Source organism: Silurus aristotelis (assembly GCF_946808225.1).
Source record: "Silurus aristotelis genome assembly, chromosome: 27".
NCBI lineage: Eukaryota > Metazoa > Chordata > Actinopteri > Siluriformes > Siluridae > Silurus > Silurus aristotelis.
In genome coordinates this window covers 15290576-15298075 of record NC_139600.1, presented here as the reverse complement: position 1 = coordinate 15298075, position 7500 = coordinate 15290576, and the positions used below count along the sequence as shown (strand labels likewise).

The 7500-nt window shown below is 40.0% G+C and overlaps 1 protein-coding gene and 1 long non-coding RNA gene across 4 annotated transcripts in view; one reads left to right on the top strand and one right to left on the bottom strand.

Moving 5' to 3' along the window:
- Positions 1–5611, top strand: part of LOC310721400 — a 145893-nt gene extending 140282 nt beyond the window's left edge. The window contains exon 2 of the long non-coding RNA XR_014532019.1: positions 5472–5611. This is a non-coding gene — a long non-coding RNA (uncharacterized lncRNA). The remainder of the gene's footprint in view (positions 1–5471) is intronic.
- frmpd1a (FERM and PDZ domain containing 1a) overlaps positions 1–7500 on the bottom strand; it is a 32116-nt gene that overhangs the window by 15433 nt on the left and 9183 nt on the right. For 2 of the 3 annotated variants that reach the window (XM_083532662.1, XM_083532664.1), the window contains exon 2: positions 4589–4831. The exons of the other annotated variant lie outside the window; for it this stretch is intronic. The gene's annotated coding sequence lies outside the window, so the exon portion shown is untranslated. The remainder of the gene's footprint in view (positions 1–4588; positions 4832–7500) is intronic. 3 annotated transcript variants of the gene reach the window in all.

Here is a 7500-nt window from a genome sequence, read left to right as displayed (position 1 = left end):
TTAAGTGACCTATTGTCTGTGTCTTCATGTCTTCACACTTGTCCTGAGTCAATCCTCTGTAAGTTTTGGCCCCATTTCTAATCTTCTGAGAAGTTATTTAGTTATTTCATTTTATATTGTTAAGAAAATGTGTGCTTTTTCCATGTTTAATCTATGTATTGGTATTCTTTGCCTTAAAATGCTAAATTAACCTTTGCCTTTTTCTTTTAGTGCATTTTTGGTTTTATTTCAGGGGTCATTAGGGGTCACCACAGCGGATCATCCGTCTCCACACCCCCCTGTCCTCTACATCTGCCTCCTTTAACCCAACTACCTGCATGTCTTCCCTCACCACATCCATAAACCTCCTCCTTGGTCTTCCTCTTTTTCTCCTTCCTGGTGGCTTCATCCTCAGCATTCTCCTACTGATATACCACATGTCCCTCCTCTGCACATGTCCAAACCATCTCAAAAATAAAATACTGTAATGCTGAATCTTGTCCGTTCGAGTCGACTCTGGTTTGGGTTCTGGCCCCGGACGTTTTTTTTATACATACATGTTCTAGTTCAGTGAATTATATGAGCGAGGCTCTGTTTACCGCAGCACATGTGACTTTAATGTTGTGTCTGACGTGTAAGATTCATCCTCTACGCTGTGGTACGCCGAAGCGCTTTCTGTTGGGAATAAAACACAACCGGGATTACTTTCGCTCCCAGAGAGATCGCACCCCACATCCTACAGGCCCTTTAAAAGCACATCATGTCTTATCACACACATCCCAGACAGCTCGGTGCCTAGATAGAAAGAGCTGGACGTCATGGACATTTTCTAATCTCGGGTTTCCGCTAAATCTGAATAGAACCATTATCCATCTCTACGGGTTGAGCTGTAATGCAAAAGTTATGATAGTCGAAACACTGGAATAATATATGCAAGAAAAAGAGAAAATAATAAAGAAAACACACCATAGGTGATATAATGAGATTTTTCCTGAGATGTCTACATGAGTCTTAAGGTTGAAGACCCTTGTAGGTGATCTCTTCTATACATTATCACACTCTAACCTGTGTGGTAGTGGAATGCAGATCTTCATGGAGCAGGCATTTTGCAGAAGGCCATAGTCATCCTGGAATAGGTTTTAGGTCTCCTAGTTCAAGCGAGTAGTTCATGAACAATTCGTTAATTTTGACCGACTCTTTAATGTGACTCAGAAAAACGAATCGTCTCAAAAAGTGATTCATTTGTTTTCTACTGGAGGGTATGTACAGAAAACAGAATTGAGCAGTTTACCTCTCGGATCTTATAATCCGAGGCGTTCTTTCTTTTATCGCTTGACTTCCATAAAAACCATGTAGTGCATAACACAGGAAACAGAACTAAATGATTTAAAAAAAATCTATATATTTTGATGAATGAGAGTCAAAGAACCAAATCACTAAAATGATCTGATTAAATTAGAAAATCCTGACAACACTGCATATGAAGGAGGATATGCAGAATGAATGAAGGATTGAAGACATTTGTTAAAGTCTGCTGAAATTAGAAAAACGGTAAAGTAGATCACTGATACCTAACCCAGGGTCACAACGCCCACTAGAGGTCGCCAAAGGCACTCTTGATTTTCTATTTCTTTTTTTTTTATTCATTAATTTCATATATAACAACACGATAAATAATTAAACAGCACAAATAATAATTATTGTATTTATTTTTAAAATACAAAACAAAAAAATACAATAAAAAAATAATTCTCTGATTAAATTATATTCATATTAAACGATTTTGATTTGCCCCTGTTGTTTGTTCATCAAAAGAAAGTCTGGTTTTGTGAAACCCTGCATGTTGTGTTATGTTTTTAAGTTAATAAGTAATATGAATAGATTTGTTTGATATTTACATTTACAGATTAAAATGCGCTGCTGTTATTTGTTCATCTCTGTGAGAGAAGTATGTGAGGATGGTGCAGGACATGTATGAGGACAGTGTGACAGCAGTGAAGTGTGCAGTAGAAACGACAGACTGGTTTAAGGTGGAGGTTGGACTGCTCAAGGATCGGCTCTGAGCCCTTTCCTGTTTGCAGTGGTGAGACCTGCGATGTTGTATGGTTTAGAGACAGTGGCATTGAGTAAAAGACAGGAGGTGGAGGTGGAGCTGGAGGTAGCAGAGCTGAAGATGTTGAGATGTTCGTTGGGAGTGACGATGATGGACAGGATTAGAAATGAGTTTATTAGAGGGACAGCGCATGTAGGACGTTTTGGAGACAAGGTGAGGGAGGTCAGATTGAGATGGTTTGTGCAGAGGAGGGACATGGGGTATATCAGTAGGAGAATGCTGAGGATGGAGACACCAGGAAGGAGGGAAAAAAATGGAACCTGTTGGGAAAAAAAATCCTTACAAATAGTTGTAAGTCGTTTAGGTGCTTTATATATATATATATATATATATATATATATATATATATATATATATATATATATATATATATATATATTTTTTTTTTTTTTTTTTTTTCCTTTCCTTTTCTTCATTGAAGCAGACAAAACTGGAAATCCGCGCATGAACCCAGTCATCTCCCCAACGTACGATTCAGTGCACGGCTTAACAGTACTTTTTTTCCTCACGTTATTCAGGGGCGTCATTCTGACAATAATCCGCTCTGTGTTACTTTTTTTAAAATCGCTTTCGTTTCACATCCTGTGTTCGAGCTCACTTAAGGCTTTTATTGGCGCTTGTTTAAAGATGCATACATGAACTGAATACCTTGACATTAAGTGCAGACTGGGATTAAATTATCTCTCTATCTGTAAATCATCAGATCGATAAAAATGGACTTTAAAAGTTCCGGCTCGCGCTGCAAAACGACGGAGACGCGATTATAAGTACTTCACGTATATAATTCATTCATTCCTCTCTTCGTTCTCTCTTTATCCATCTTGGGATGTCTGAATCTCTTCCTCTTCTCTCTTCACTCCTGTCTAACTCTTGCGCTCTTTTTTCCCTCCCGTCCACGATTCGATTAGAGGGCACTGAAGTGAGGTGTAATTCCGTTTCATGCCCACCCCTTCGATTTGAAATGCTCTGAGAGAAAGAGAGAGATTACAGACTCTCAGAGAACGAATGTCTTTCCCCTTGTCTAAGGTCAAACCAACCAGTTACTGCGAGGCGATGATGCTGAACGTTCGTGTAAAAAAACAAAAACAAAAAAACCCCGTTTTGTTGAGGAAAGGAAATGTGAAACTCTTAATAGGACTGCAACGAGCATGGATGCACTTATACTCGCGTCGGGGGATAAAGTGGCAGGCAGACGACCCTGGGGTTTTAGAAGGGTAATTGGGGTAATTGGATTACTCTGGGACAGAATAACTGCGTCACACATAACCTGAGCCGATCACAGGGACTCACATTCACACATACATACACAGTATGGATGGAGAAACATGGACTTGCTGTATTAGTGGGAGGGGCCTTTCCGCCGTCAATCACAGCCAATCAGCCAATCGTACACATCTGTGAGTTTAGGTATGAGAAAGACCCTATGGAACCGGTATGAGCTCGTTTCGAAACCCCTTGCCGTTAGTTATAATGGAGCATTAGAGTAGTGCACAGTGTTTACTGTAAAGTCTTTTATAAGAACAGTGACAGCATGAGTGCAACACAAAGGCTCCTCAGGCGATTACAACAATGATGAAGCGTGTTGTGGAAAAGGAACTGTGAGGGATCCTCACGATCGCAGCTCGAACAGCCTCGATATTCTCTGCTGTCCAGACCGCTTAACACCATCCCGTTTCTTCGTAAAGAGCAGAAGGGACACGATCATGACGTCCTGACTGGTAATGACATTGAGATTCCCTTTGTGCAGCACTCACACTATCACCATCTAAACGAGGTTCAGCTCGCACTGGTTCAAAACAAACATCAATGCCCCAGAACTCCAGTTTCCGTGCACCACCCTGTACGATATGGTTTCATCCTCCAAAACAGTGGAGGTTACTATTAGACCAAAAGAATGGGATGTTCAACAAGAACATGTGTGTGTGATGAACATGTTGGCCTTCACCCTCACTGATTGGTATCTGTTGTGTTAGAGAGAAGACCTGATTGCGATCCTCTCACAAAATGAAAAAAAGTACAAACACAACGCAATATAACATCAATTGTACATTTTATAGCATTTATATAAAGGGAAAGTGTTTTATATAAAGAGAAAGTGATCATATCTCTGGGTTTGATCGACGCATACGTTTGGCTCTAAAAGGTGCAATTGGCAATTTATTTTTTCTTGATAGTACAAATAATCACAGATATGTAACATAAAAATCTAAAGTTTGGGGCTTGGCGTGTTAGCTGAGAGATGAAAGAAAACTTTTCTGGTCCGGAACGTTTGGGAAAAATCTTTAAAATATTAAAATCATCAATTTAATTTTAAAAAGAAAAGTTTCCTGATTGCACCTGGTGCACGTTTAAAGCAAATCAAGAAGAGCTGATCTGATTGGATATCGCATCAGCATGTTTAACTACACCTCATAATAAACAATCGATTTATAACTTAATCGTAGTGTAATAGCAAAACACACACACACACACACACACACACACACACACACTTACTGTTGTGTGTGTCAGAGCTCCATCCGAGAGAAACTGTTGTTCACACTTCACTTTGTACTGCTTTATCCATTAGCGTAGTGTTCTTCTTCTCTCACGAGCATTTATCACACAGGGCTTCGTTTTCTCAATCCTGAACATTCAGCAGTTTGCCAGCTTTACATCACATTCCTCCATGAAGATCTCATTTCATCTCATCACATCCACGTCCTGCACTCGTAGAACATCCCTCCTCTGTTTCTGCGTCTGAAACGTGAAATATAATAGATTCAAATCACTGATCATATTACGAGACTTCCCTCACAGCGATTAAAACAATACACTGAGAATGAAAGCGAATGAAATAAAAAGCACGTCCCTCAAATGTCCATGAAAATGACCCTGAAAAGATGCTGCGCTCGTGTCTCTCATGAGCATCTCTGAAATGTATTTATGTGTTCCGGTGCGGGACGGGACGGGGGAGTTCATTACGAGCCGAGGATGAGTAATTGATACGCTTTTGTGTGTGTGTGTGTGTGTGTGTGTGTGTGTGTGTGTGTGTGTGTGTGGGGTGGGGGGTTAAGAAATACATCCTCTCACAAAAATAGGCAAAAGGACATGGAGATCATTTAGCACCATGACAGGAAGAGAAGTGAGAAGACACTCCAATCCTCTCACACACACACATACACATACACATACACACACACACACACACACACACACACACTAAATTATAAATCATTATAAAGTGATTGATGTTAAGACATTGATGCTAATTTAAAGAGAGAAAAAGAATAAGGATCATAACTCCCTGTGAGGATCTGTTTCAGGAATCTTTGGAATTAATAAATAAATGCAGGAGACACGTGGTGTAAATAGGAGAGAGAGAGAGAGAGAGAGAGAGAGAGAGAGAGAGAGAGAGAGAGAGAGAGAAAGAAAATAAGAAAGAAAGAAAGAAAGAAAGAAAGAAAGAAAGAAAGAAAGAAAGAAAGAAAGAAAGAAAGAAAGAAAGAAAGAAAGAAAGAAAGAAAGAAAGTAAGAAAGATAAAACAATGGAAAACATTTAAGAAAAAAAGAAAGACAAAAAGAATGTAAGAAATAAAGATGAAAAAAAAAGAAAGAAATTAATAAAGAAAGAAAGAAAGAAAGAAAGAAAGAAAGAAAGAAAGAAAGAAAGAAAGAAAGAAAGAAAGAAAGAAAGAAAGAAAGAAAGAAAGAAAAAGAAAGAAAGGCGGTTGAGTGCAGTCCTTCATCCCATTTCCGTTCAGTTATTATGTTGAATTATTAATGTGTCCTGGACAGACACAGAGCCAAAGCACTGTCCTCTCCTTATTTCTCTCTTTCTCTCCATCTGTCACTCTTTTCTTTTCCTGTAGCCCAGGACACCGTTTTTTTCTTCCCTTTCATTCCCTTTCTCATGTTCTCCTTGACTCTGTGAATAACTCTGTGGATCGTTAATGAAAGAGGGAATACGATCGATCTGGAGTCGAGTGTAAAACCCCGTCTAAGTTTCTTTAGCTTCCTCTTGAGCAGATTTGAAATCTCAGTGCTGAGCTCTAATACAGCAGTGAGGGGATTATTATCTCAGTGCTGAGCTCTAATACAGCAGTGAGGGGATTATTATCTCAGTGCTGAGCTCTAATACAGCAGTGAGGGGATTATTATCACAGTGCTGAGCTCTAATACAGCAGTGAGGGGATTATTATCTCAGTGCTGAGCTCTAATACAGCAGTGAGGGGATTATTATCTCAGTGCTGAGCACTAATACAGCAGTGAGGGGATTATTATCACAGTGCTGAGCTCTAATACAGCAGTGAGGGGATTATTATCTCAGTGCTGAGCTCTAATACAGCAGTGAGGGGATTATTATCTCAGTGCTGAGCTCTAATACAGCAGTGAGGGGATTATTATCTCAGTGCTGAGCTCTAATACAGCAGTGAGGGGATTATTATCTCAGTGCTGAGCTCTAATACAGCAGTGAGGGGATTATTATCTCAGTGCTGAGCACTAATACAGCAGTGAGGGGATTATTATCACAGTGCTGAGCACTAATACAGCAGTGAGGGGATTATTATCTCAGTGCTGAGCTCTAATACAGCAGTGAGGGGATTATTATCACAGTGCTGAGCTCTAATACAGCAGTGAGGGGATTATTATCTCAGTGCTGAGCTCTAATACAGCAGTGAGGGGATTATTATCTCAGTGCTGAGCTCTAATACAGCAGTGAGGGGATTATTATCTCAGTGCTGAGCACTAATACAGCAGTGAGGGGATTATTATCACAGTGCTGAGCTCTAATACAGCAGTGAGGGGATTACTATCTCAGTGCTGAGCACTAATACAGCAGTGAAGAGATTATTATCTCAGTGCTGAGCACTAATACAGCAGTGAGGGGATTATTATCTCAGTGCTGAGCACTAATACAGCAGTGAGGGGATTATTATCACAGTGCTGAGCTCTAATACAGCAGTGAGGGGATTATTATCTCAGTGTTGAGCTCTAATACAGCAGTGAGGGGATTATTATCTCAGTGCTGAGCTCTAATACAGCAGTGAGGGGATTATTATCACAGTGCTGAGCTCTAATACAGCAGTGAGGGGATTATTATCTCAGTACTGAGCTCTAATACAGCAGTGAGGGGATTATTATCTCAGTGCTGAGCTCTAATACAGCAGTGAGGGGATTATTATCACAGTGCTGAGCTCTAATACAGCAGTGAGGGGATTATTATCTCAGTGCTGAGCTCTAATACAGCAGTGAGGGGATTATTATCTCAGTGCTGAGCTCTAATACAGCAGTGAGGGGATTATTATCACAGTGCTGAGCTCTAATACAGCAGTGAGGGGATTATTATCTCAGTGCTGAGCTCTAATACAGCAGTGAGGGGATTATTATCTCAGTGCTGAGCTCTAATAAAGCAGTGAGGGGATTAT